The sequence below is a fragment of the Balaenoptera physalus genome (genome assembly GCF_965194825.1).
Source record: "Balaenoptera physalus genome assembly, chromosome: 10".
NCBI classification, from domain to species: domain Eukaryota; kingdom Metazoa; phylum Chordata; class Mammalia; order Artiodactyla; family Balaenopteridae; genus Balaenoptera; species Balaenoptera physalus.
The window spans coordinates 77968173-77980305 of NC_138889.1; the positions used below are offsets into that span (position 1 = coordinate 77968173).

At 37.3% G+C, this 12133-nt stretch overlaps 1 protein-coding gene across 3 annotated transcripts in view; it reads left to right on the forward strand.

Annotated features, from left to right (window-relative positions):
* Positions 1 to 12133, forward strand: part of NELL1 (neural EGFL like 1) — an 856536-nt gene that overhangs the window by 545703 nt on the left and 298700 nt on the right. The gene's annotated exons all lie outside the window — the stretch shown is intronic.

The following is a 12133-nucleotide window of genomic DNA, read 5'->3' on the forward strand; positions in this document are numbered from 1 at the left end:
GAGTCTCTCTGAGCAGGGTAGTTTCATGATTAGATTTATCTTTTGTAAAGGATTACTCTGGCTGCTGTGAGGATTTTTGACTATAAGGAGGCAAAAGTGGAAGCAGGAAGACAAGATAGGATATTTCCATAGTTCATGTGAGAGATGATGATGGACTACAGTTGTAGCTCTGGAGGTCTTCAGAGTGGTGGGATTGAAGCAATTGTTTGAATGCAGAACCAAAAGGATTTGTTGATGGATTGGGTGTGAGTATGAGATAATAAGGGGTCAAGAGGGATGATTCTGAGGCTTTCAGTGTGAGCCAAAAAAATGAGCTCTTTATTGAGATAGCCAAGATGGTGGGAAGAGCAGCTGTTGAACTTAGTGAGTCTAACACAACCATTTTCTTCCCTGAAGAGTCAGAAGAGATTGAAGTTTATTAGTCAAGCACCAGATGAAGATAATGTGATTTGAAGCCACATTAAAGACAACCAAAAATAAATACTGTGTCTTTAAACATTAAAGTCACATTCAGTAAAATACTAATGCTATTAGAGGCATGCAGGAATAACAGAGACTGAGTCACACAACAACAGGTTCCCATCTCCCATCTCAAACTCTCTCATTTTATGGCAGATACTCATCCAGTGAAGTGGAATGGCAGAAGGAATCACCCACAGTCTAAAATATTTCTCCCAGTGTTTCCTCCTTTCTCCCTCCCACCCTCCCTCATTTTCTCCCCCTCTTGCTGTCTGTGTACAGAGCATTAAATATACAAATGTTACACCACTGTGAGTTGAACTTTTTTTCTCGATACACTGCCATGATTGCATTAGACGTTGTAAATGAGGAACAAGGATTTCTCCAGATGAGATGAATGAAAGTAAAATGCTTTTATTAATTTTCAGATACACAAACTGACACTTCACTTATCTCCGGACACTTTATGTAGATTCAGAGCTGACATACAACCTTCCAAAATATTTGTATCGAACAGCACCCAAGTAGTCCATAGATATGAGAAAGCGTAACACTGTTACCTGTGACTGAATTTAACTTGAACAAACCTGGCACATTGTATGTTTGTCTGAAAATAGTTACTTCGTTTTATCACATACTATTCTTTCTGACACCCAGACCTTGATGAGCACCTTAGACAACGTCTCCCAGGTTTTTTCCAGTGGGCTGTGCTATTACTGCATTCCTTTCATGTAAGCTCATTGGGGACATGTTAACAAGGTACTAGACAAGTGATAGGTTTCTGTTCTGCTGGTAATTAGATTTGACAAGCAGTATTGTAGGCTGCCTCAGGAAACAGATTACTGTCCATGAGGCTGCTTTACTATCACCACAGTGTCTTCATAAGATGTCCCTTTGTACAGCCAGAGGAATCCAGGATGAAGTGGCTGGCACCATGGATATTCAAACCTGACTCATTAGTAGCTTAGAGCATCCTCGTGTATTTCATTTTCTAACATACCCTCTGGCAGTTTGGGACAAAAACGATGTAGAACATTCCCCTTCAGCTGACCACTTATGCATGTATGTTCTCATCCTTTGACATCCCATACCAAACTGTAGCTCCGCGAAGAGAAGTATTTTAAGTTGCTGGAGAATTGTCTGTCTTCTAGCTGGTTAAGCCAGCAGACTAATACATATGCAGCGGATAGAGCCCTCATCTACATGAGGGCAAATGATATTCTGTCTTGAGTGTTATTGAGGAGCCTCTCCCCTTTTCTTGTCATACTTTAGAGGAATGAATTTTAACTCATATGGGCCCTAAAATATTAAAAAATGAGTCATGCTCACAAAATATGAAGACAGATTTTAAAACCATTTCTTTTTGGTAAGAGGAGAATTATAAATGGAAGTTAATTCATTTTCCCCTATAAGACATATTAATATTTTCTATCAATTTCTCAAATTGTTAAGTGGAGGAATGTTAAACTATTAAGTGCTGTAAATATTCTTTATGTGGCTATAATATTACAGAACCTTCTCTACCCTTTCGAATAGACATATAATAAATGACCGAACTAAGCAACTATATTGTTATCAAAGGGTTGCTTAATAAACCATTACTATTTAGAATGTTAGTTTGTTGGTTCTTAGAATTTCCAACATTATACTTTTGGACCAATATGTGCAATTTGGAATCAAAATAAAATGAAATGGCATGTTTTAGTTTTATTCTTTTATTATTTAGACTGATATAAATTACCCTCAAATATGGCATTCACACTAATAATAATGATCATAGACATGCATTGAGCTAGGCACTGTTCAAATTGCATGCATTTATTTCTCACAAAACTCTTTGACGAAGATATTATTCTCATTTATACAAGAGGAAACTGAGGTAGAGAGATTTCGAAGCAGTTTTCCCAAGGTCAAATAGTTATAAGTAAAAGAGCCAGGATTAGAACCCAAGCAGTCTGTTGACTTTTAACCCTTATGCTTTGCTGCCTCAAAGGAACAATCTCTGCACATTGAAAATTAATTTGTATTTCTATCAAGTTTATACATTCATGTAGTTTAAAGAGCTAAATGGCTCTAGAAGGCTTTATAAAAATGATTTATCCCCTGGAAAACTTTTCCCATTTCCTATCCCTAGAGGCAACCACTTTGAATGCTTTTAACATTCTTTTTTTGGTGTTTTTGTCCATATCTCTAAATAGCATATTTCTTTGCTACTTCTTTATATTTCCAACTTTGGCATTTTTTATTGACTTTCCACCATATACGGGGGATTTGGCTCTCTTCTGCACACCTCAGCATGCATCTTATTGTTAGATCAATATTCTGCATTTATGTTATCAGGACCATGTGCATGCTATTGGTAAATGAATTACTATCAGGTATCCTTGGTTTCCTTTCTTGCACAATTCTTGGTTCCCCTGTTGTTAGTAATCATTTAGTTTATTCATCTTCTTGCTTAGTTTACTGTGGATTTATCATAATTTATTCCCAAACTCTCACCAGTTATATAAATACCCTCAAAGACATTAACACTTTCATGTTCTTGAATAAATCTCCTCCAAAGGTAGACTGACTTATAGGCTCACTGCATAGCTCACCTCCTGGGAATTGCTCTTCATCATGATACTGGGGATCCCCTTTGCCTCTCCCTGGGGTGGTAGCCCCTGTTCCTATATACCATGCATATTCTTTCCTGGTTTACTGCTCTGGCTTGATGGAGTGCATTCTCCATTAATTATATAAGGAAGGGTACATGGGAGAAAAATTTTGAGACCTTCTCTGAAAAATGTCTTACTATTATTAAATGCATGAATACTTAAAAAATTGCTTGGGAAACTGTCTGGCATATAGTAAGCAAAAGATACATGTCTAGTAGATAATTTTACCTTCATCCTTGACTGACAATTTGAAAAGACATTGTATTTTAGTTTGTAAATAATTTTCCTTTCTCAGAATTTTGAAGGCATTCTTACATTATCTTCTAGGCTCCAGTATGGAATTTGAGAAGTCCAATGTCTTTCTGACATTTTAGCCTTTGTTTTTTGTAATTGGCAGCTTTAAATTTCCTGATGATATGGGATAGTTTTCCTTCACTTTGTTGGGCACTCAGTGGACCTTTTCAATCTAGATATTCATAACTTTTAAGTCTGTAAATATTCTTGAATTATTTCTTTGGTGACTTGTTACATACTGTCTCACTCCCACATTTTGGTCTCCTTTTTCTTTTCTGGCTCTCCTGTTATCTTGATGCTGGACTTCCTGGTTCTCTAATTTTCTTACCTATTTGCTTTGCTATTTCCATGTTATCTGTCATTTTCATCTAATATCTTAGATGAGGATTTCTTCCACTTTATCTTTCAACCCTTATACCGAGCTTTTCATTGCTGTCCTTTTTGTACTTCAAGACCACTTTTTCTCTATGTTTTTTTAAATAGCGTATTGTTTTTGTTTTAGGAACACAGTGTCATTTTTCTCTTAGGACATTTGTGATAATTCATTTGAAGTGTTCTCTTAACGGAGTCCCTGTATCCTCCGCATTGCTTCTGTCTACTGATTTGCTTTGGCTTCTGTCTTTTATGTCAGAAGATTTTCCACATGTTTGAACCTGGCTCTTCACTCATACTTAACATCTGGATAATAACACATGAATTGAAAGTTCTGTGCAAATGGAGATGTGATGGTTGACAGTGAAATTCAGTATAGGATGGTCTGGTCCATTCTCTTAAGAAACACTCGATTGTCAATATCTTTAAATATTTTAATTTTAGTTGGCTGGTTTTCTTAGAAACTGCTCTTCAAAACTCCTATCCAGGGAATGTAAGTCCACCTTTCAGCACTCTGTTTGCTGTATAAACTTTCACTTATTTCCCCTCAATTCAGCATGGAACTTGCATTCAGTTGTGCATAGTGTTCCCCAGAGCAGAGCATAAATGTTCCTTCTTCTGCTAGGTTGGTGGCTGGGGGCAGTCATGTAACTGAGCAGAATAAGGGAGATGATCTGGGTGTTTGTTTCTTAAGAGACTCTCCACCCACCTTTACCTGCCACTCTCAGGGGTATCTGTTGTTGCCAATTCCTGAGGCTTTGGGGTTCTGTGTTGCAAAACAAATGGTTTCTTGGCTTTTCTCTCTGAGTGTTTAGGATTCAGCTTTATCACATCCGAAAAGTCAGTCATCACTCCTTCATCTGCTTTCCAGTTTACAAAATTGTCTTGTCTTCTCTGTCATTCTCATTGCCCTTGTAGTTTTACAATTTAAAAGCAAAAAATAAAAATTGAAATAGAAACATAATGAGATTTCAGGACGGAGCAGATGCAAGTACATGCATTTAACCATCTTTACTTGGAAATTTCTTTGTGGACATTTTTAGTTTTGCATAATCATCAGTTTATCTGTTAGATGCCTGAAAGTCTCCCATGGTGATTTGGTTTTTGTGTGAGAGTCTTCCTTCCCTTCTCAGGGATAGGAGTGGGAGGGGGAAGGTTGCACATGGAGACATGTAGAAGCACAGGAGAGAAAAAGCAGCATGATGCAGGGGAAAGAGCACAAGCTTAGGGGGAAGAGACTTGAGTTTGAATCTGCTGCTAACTTCATAGGAGTTGCTTATCCTCTTGGCATATCACTATGTTTATTTATAAAATGAAAATAAAACACCTACCTCCTAGTTGCATTTTTCAGATGGAGATAAAGTGCTACCAAACACACAGCCTTGGATATGGTGCCCAGTGGAGTCCGTTGTCCATCTTGAATGAAGGGAGAACATTTGCAGGCCAGGGATGGGGAGGCTGGAGGGAATCCTTTGGAGAAGGTTTCTTGATTAGTGTAATCACGCCTACTTTGTAATGTTGACAGGGGATAAACCAGCTGGCCAAAATAGCTGGCTTCAGAAAGTCCCCTCTAATTTCCAGATTCTGTAGTTATTATAATAACCTGATTGCAAAACTTGGGTCACTGGGGCACACTGGTTTAACAAGTATGAAGTGTGCTTTATAGGCACTATGATTTCAGGCTAATTGGGAATTTTTAAGAAAACCCACAGTGTATGGTTACCTGAGCTTGTGTCAACAGTTGTGGAATGTGTGTGTGTGTATGTTTTGAACTAAAAACAGAGATAGGTGTAACAGAGAGGACTTTGTTAACTCATGCATCCAGTCATTATTAACACAAAGAGATTCTCTTGCCAGATCCTGGTTCAAAGGGAAACCTCTGAAATACAGAGCCGTGGAAGAACAATATAATGATTATACTCGTGAATAGTTCTTGGAAGACAACAATCCTCCCAGACCAGCAGAGAGAATTGAGTGGCATAGTTAATGCCCTAGGTAATAGCAAAAGTATTTAATAGAGTTGTTCATGTGGCTGTAAAGTTGAGTTAGAAGGGAAGATAAAAAGCTGTTTCCAATTAACCTGTAATCTTGAGTCTTCACCTGTCTTTTCAAGAAAGGCCAAAGTTGCTGCTTAAGCGTCAGTTTCATGACTTGACTCTAAACTTTACTGTTTCATTCAAAAGCCAACCTGTTCCTCCCCCCAGAAAAGAATAATGTGACTCCCCACCCCTACCTCAATATCCTTTTGGCAGGGTGGGAGTTTTTCCTTTACTAAATGAAAACTGTATCTGAAAAGCTTTTCTTAGTGTAAGAATAAGTGTAGCTCTTCCTCAAACAAGGGCTTCTACAGCCAATTCAATATTGTACAATATGTATCCCCTTTTGGAAAACAAGGAGGACATCTCTGGATTACTTTAAATCTGGCTCTCCACAGTCCTCTGTGAGAACTATGCATCTGTCAGCCCTTCTGTGGTTATTGAATAGCGATGGAATGACAGGTGAGAAATTGCATTAATTGTGCAACAGAGAAAATGGAGCAAATCATGTCTCTGTGCATTGATCTTTTTAGAAAAGTATTGATAAAACAATGTTCATAATCAGTTGGTTCTATAGGACAACATGAAATGGATATTAAGAGTTTTCTGAAGAGTGCATGTGCAGGTGGGTGGGAGTGGGTGTGTATTTTAAAATTCTGCTCTCATTAAGGCAAAGCTTTGATATAAATGGTCTTGTGCATTGAAAATTTACTGTCTCTTTTTTTAAGTGCATGTTTTCCGTTTTAAAGGGGTATCTTTCAAAACCTTTTATTTTTATTTCAAAAATCCTGAATGTTTCTCTCCTGCCTTCAAGGTCTCATAAATTTCTTAGATTTGCCATTCAAGGTTCTCCACCCTCTGACCCCAGTGTACTTTCTCCATTTGTCTACCACTGTTTTCCTACATAAACCTTTCCTTTCAGGTGAATGGCAATGCTTAGTGTACCCTACAGGCCTTTCAATTTTGCCTCCATCTCAGAAATCCTCTCCTTCCCTCTGTACTTATCTGCAGCTAGCCCTTCTTTCAGATGTGACTGAAACACTTTCCCTCACCACCCCTACCTGTATACGTGGTCAAGCCATCCTCTACATTTCCACTTCCCAGCTGGGTCACTCAGGAATCAGTTACCATCCACTGCCAGTTTGTATTCTACCTACATTCATTCCATTTAACTCTGCCTAGCATGCAAGCTCCTTGAAGGCAACAGGTTTTATATTTGTTACATAGCATTTCTCTCTTCTGACATTAAAAGATCCACTTATGTGTTTGTTTCTTGCTTGTTTATATATTTATCTATCTCTGTATCCATTTATTTGTCCATCTATCATTCATGTATTTTCTGCTGTCTACTCCCACTAGAATATAAGTTCCAAAAGAAGTTATGAAAATTACAAAGGTTACAGAGGTTATATGTGGCAGGCAGTTTGGCTTTGGAGTCAGAGCTCACAATCACTAATCTATACAGCCTCATGGTTGTGGTCAGTGACCCCATCATTCTTCTAATTTTACTTAACCTCTCAAAGGATGTTGATACTGCTGACCCTTCATTCCTTGACTGTTACACTTCTCTTGGCTTCTATGACATCCTTTTCTCTCTGTTCTCCTCCTGCCTCCCAGATCACTTCATCTCTCTTCCTGTCATGGTTCGAAGACTGATGGTCCCCAGTTTTGTCTTCATAATTTTTCTGTGCTTTATCTACAGTCATCTTTCTAGCCTAGTACTTCTTGACCTTAGTGACATATGACACACGACAGTGTCACAATCAGTTATGACATATGTCAAAACCACTCACTTATTCGTAAGTGTTGAGTTACAAGCTCTTGTGAATGATTTACATTTTTAAATAATTAGACTCACCTCAAAGTTACCATTATAAGGATGTCATATTCACTCATTTGCATTTCAGTGGTGTGGGCTTGTTGGTGTGGGGAAAAGTGGAATCGGAGTTAGCTGGAAGTGAATCGCTCATAATTCATAGCCTATTTTATGTTTGCTGAAAATACCCAGGAGCAGTGGTTATTGATGTGGCATTGATAGTTAGAGCAATTCTGAAATATTATAATTGTAAACTGTGGATTTATACTTGTATTTGTTTCCTTGATTTTACCCATGGATACTTTTTGAATAAGGAAGAGAGATGAAGAAAGCATGCATCTTTATTCGCATAGCACAGAAATGAGAAGGAGGCTCTAGTTACAGTTTCCCAATCAAAGGTAGTGTGATTATCCAAAGGACGTGTGCAGAAATACCATTTATATTAACATCATGAATAAACATAAATATTATGTGCTATACTTTTTAACCATAAAATATGAATTATTTTTCTCTGTTAGTACATGCTTACTTTTTAAATATTAACTGTAGGGGTCTGAATTTGATCTTTAAAATATAATTTTATGTAACTTTTATATTAGATTAGCCATATATATTTTTTTCCCTCAAAAAGAAGTCATGTTTGAGATCAGTAAATAGATGACTCTACTAATCATTTGCAGGTAAAATGCTTTTGTAAATATGACCTATAAAAACAGTCTGGAAATTCTGTGCTTTATTTGGCCGACTACTTTTGTTCATACGTTTGTGTGTGTGTTTGGTTTTCACTACAATCTGAGTATACTCCTGGGAACGTGTCTCATATGAATGCCATTCATCATCTGTCATGGCAGAAGCAAAGTTGAAAACCTCTGCCTGAGGCTATTTCATATACTTTTGTGTGGTTAACTCTCTCCCATAAGTTGATGACTCCTGAATTTCTGTCATCACCCACAATCCTTTCTCTGGAGCTGCAGACTTTTTTATTAAGCCACCCACCAGGCATCTTTATGTGGATGTCTTACAGCTCCCCAAACACATCATGTCTGAAACTGAACTCGTTTTCTATCCTATTTCCCCAACCCAACTGCTCTTTTTTCAGTGTTGTACATCATTTTCATCGATTATATTATCAGTCACCCAGTTCATTAAGAACATTAAGAATAATATTCCATGTCTCCCAGGTCAATAGCCTAGTCCTGTTTATCTCCTAAATATCTCTGAAAGTCTTTCTCTCCTTCCTCACTGCCTTCCTCTTAGTACAACTGCTCATCATTTCCTGTTGGAACCATTTCATAGCCCAGTGGTTCTCAAATTTCAGCATGCATCAGAAGCATTAAAACACAGATTGTTGGGTTCCCAACTGCAGACTTCCAGGTTCAGTATGTCTAGGGATAGTTAGAAGAGATTACGTTTCTTAGCAGTTCAGGGTGGTCCTGATTCTGCCGGTTTGGGGATCACTTTTTGAGAACCACAGTGACTGCCTGTTAATTGGCCTCCTTGCCACCAGGATAGTCACCTTATTATTTATTCTGCAAATTGCTTCCCAGAGGATCATTTTTTAAATGCAACTTGTATTATATCTCTCCCTTACTTAAACCCATTTACTGTCTCAGCATGACACTTAAAATAGACTTAGTTTAACTCTTACCACTCAAATATGTGAAACCATGGCACTCTCGTTGTTCTTATACCTGCATGTTGTAATATACATATCATAATTTTGTCCCATTGAGGCTAGGAACTTTTTCTAATGTCTGGGGATGTTTATAGGTCAATCTGGCTATTAAAATTTCAGTCACTATCCAGTTTATACTCCCAGTCTCAGGGCTTCCTTCCTTCTTTATCCATACCTTTAAAAGATGTATGTCCTTTCCAGGGTTAGGAAGAAGGTTGGGGTGTATGTAAGGGTGGCCCACTGGTAGAAACAAAATTGTGTAGTTGGGTCTGGTTATTTTTCTGCCAGCATTCTCTCCTGGTATCATCTTCTGCTCTAGCCTCAGACACTGGTGGTGGACAGCTGTTGTCCATATTACGTGCCATATTAAGTGACAAGCAGGTACCCAGCTGGCTCCTACTCTATAGCCATTTTATATCAATTTTTAGAAAGGAGCAGTACTGCTTCTTTCCTTTATTCCCAGCAGCCTCTAAGCACAACACATGCTGGCCCCGACTTGCCCGGACCTTGTGAGGATGTAAATACAGGCCCTTGCTGCTCAAAGTGTGATAAGAGGCCAGTAGAATCTGTATGACTAGGGAGCAACTTGAAAATGAAGACTCTGCTCCCCTCCCTCTCTAAAACTACTGAATTAGTGCCTGCATTTCAATGAGATCCTAGGGTGATCAAGTCTGAGAAACTGGCCTAGGCCTCTAGGACCCCTAGAAATATTCACCTCACCTGTTGCCATTCTCTGTTCCTTTATAATATATGAATTTGTAGAGTCTGTGTTAGCCAGTTTCTTCATCTGTAAAATGGGAACTATAACGCCTACCTTGGCGGATTATGATGATGTATATAAAATATTCAGCACAGTACCTTAGTTGTGGCAAGTGTTACGTAGTGGTAGCCACTATTAAGTCTGCGTCTTCATCTTCTTGAATTTTGACAGCCTTTGGAAGTCTTCGTAAATAAGTCACCGACCTCCCCAAACAACCGCTAACCTACATCAGGGGTGGTGGTGCCCGAAAGTTAAGTGAGAATGGGATTGTGGCTGGTTTAAAATTAAAGATATGCTTAATTTTCAGTTAAAGTGTGTAACTGGTATAGCTTTGGGAATCTAAGAGTTTGCCTGCCTTCCAGGGTTGAGTGGTTGATTTCTAGAAATATCAGATATTAATGCTTGTAGCTCTGATCTGGGAGAATATATTAAAAGACACTCCATATCATAGTGAGAAGGGAAACACAAATCAAAAACATAGTGAGCTACTACCACCAAAACCTATTTGAATGGCTAAAATTAGAAGTACAGTAATACCAAGTATTGATGAAGATGTGAAGCTGTAATTCTCTTACATTGGTAGGGATATAAATGGTATAACCATTTGGGAAAGTGTTTAGCAGTTTCTTAAAAAGTTAACAACAATAAAAGGAACAAACTCCAGCAGACAGAAAATCAGTAAAGACATAGTTGAGCTCAACAATGTCATCATAAACTGGGTATAATTGACATTTGTAGATTCCTTTACCCAACAACAGCAGAATACACAGTCTCCTCAAGTTCACATAGAACACTCACCAAGACAGACCACATTCTGGGCCATAGAACACACCTTAACAAATCCAAAAAAATTGAAATCATACAATGTCTGCACTCAGACCACAATGGAATTAAATTAGAAACCAGTAATAGAAAGATAGCTGAAAAAATCCCCAATTAAATGTAGAGATTAAACAACACATTTCTAAATAACATATGGGTCAAAGAAGAAATTGCAAAAGAAATTTTAAAAATATTTTGAACAAAATGAAAATGAAAACACAACTTAACAAACTTCATGGGATGTGGTGAAAACAGTGCTTAGGGGGAGATACATAGTAATAAATGAATATAATGGAAAGGAAGAAAGATTTAAAATCAATAATCTAAGCTTTCACCTTTGGAAACTAGAAAAAGAAGAGCAAATTAAATCCAAAGTAAGCAGAGGAAAAGAAATATTAAGAATTTGAGCAGAAATCAATGAAATTGAAAAGAAAAAAAATCAATAGAGAAAAATCAACTAAACCAAAAGCTGATTCTCTGAAAACTTCAATAAAATTGGTAAGCCTCTAGTCAAGCTAACAAAAAAAAAAGGAAAAAAAAGGACATAAATTACTACTATCTGAAAAGAGGGACATTACTATAGATCCTATGGGCATTAAAAATATAATAAAAGAATACTATGAACAACTTTTCACTCACAAATTTGATAACCTAGGTGAAATGGACTAATTCCTTGCCAACATTCACACAAGAAGAAACAGACAATCTGAAGAGGCCTATATATTTTTTTTAAAGTGACTCAACAATTAATAACCTTCCAAAATGGAAATCCCCAGGCCCAGTTGTGTTCACTGGTAAATTCTACCACACTCTTGAGGAAGAAATTATACCAGTTCCCTATAATATATTTCAGAAGACACAAGCAAAAGGAATACTTTATAACTTAGTCTATGAAACCAACATTACCCTGGTAACAAAACCAGACAAAGGCATTACAAGAAAAGAATACTACAGACCAGTATCTCTCATGAACATAGGTACAAAACTTCTTAACAAAATATTAGCAAATTGAATCCAACAATGTATAAAAAAGACTTATACACCATAATCAAGTGATATTTATCCCAGTTATGCAGGGCTGTTTCAACATTCAAAAATCAATTAATGTAATCCATCACTTCAACAGGCTATAAAAAAGAAAAATCACATGATCCTATCAATAGATGCAGAAAAGCATTTGACAAAATTCAACACCCATTCATTATACAAAGCTCTCGGTAAACTAGAAGTAGAGGAAAAACT